Here is a 920-nt window from a genome sequence, read left to right as displayed (position 1 = left end):
CCATTGGCTAAAGTAACAGTGGGAAGAGACTGTGAATACGCAATATTTGACAAAAGTGATTTATTACCAGAGATATGATCAGAAGCGGCTGAGTCCACAACCCATTGTCCAGGAGGACTAGACTGGGAAACACAAGCAAAAGAATTACCAGCAACAGAAGTATTAGTCTGAGCGACAGAAGCTACTTGTGGAGATGTCTGCTTACTTGCTCGATACTGAAGGGACTCATTATACTCCCCTTCAGATAAAGAAAATCCCTGGTTACCTGTAGTCTCAGTCTGAGCAACATAAGCATTTTTGGTTGGGCGGCCATGTAAAGAATAGCATACATCACGAGTGTGTCCAAGTTTATGACAATAGGAGCACTTGGGTCTAGATCTTCCAAAACGACCTCCTCCTCGTCTATTCTCCATAGTATGAGATGCCCGATTGTCCACTGATTGAATTACGAGGACAGATGAGTCAAGTGTCTGTGATGAGCTCACTGGGTGACTAGGTGCTGCAGCAAAGCGAAGTAATCGAGAGAATAATTCATCAACTGTGGGGACGGTTGGACTAGCCAAAATCTGGTCACGTACTGAATCAAGGTCATTAGGGAGTCCATCGAGTGTAAGAACTAGAAACATCTTCTGTCGTTGCTCTTGTTGTTTTTCAATACTAGCAGAAACTGGCATCAACGTCTCAAATTCTTCCATGACTGCCTGAACTTGTCCCAAGTAAGTAGACATATCTAATTCCTGTTTCTTCAAGCTTGTCATTCGCGATATTACATCATAGAAACGAGATATGTCATTAGTGTATAGATTACGAGCCTTTTCCCAAACTAAATAACATGTCTGGAATGGACGGAACAAGGGCATCAACTTGGAATCAATAGATCGCCACAGGATACTACATAACTGAGCATCGACCTTCTCCCA

Source organism: Nicotiana attenuata, unplaced genomic scaffold (assembly GCF_001879085.1).
Source record: "Nicotiana attenuata strain UT unplaced genomic scaffold, NIATTr2, whole genome shotgun sequence".
Taxonomy (NCBI): Eukaryota; Viridiplantae; Streptophyta; class Magnoliopsida; order Solanales; family Solanaceae; genus Nicotiana; species Nicotiana attenuata.
The sequence above is the reverse complement of the archived record's forward strand: the minus strand, read 5'-3'. Positions refer to the sequence as shown.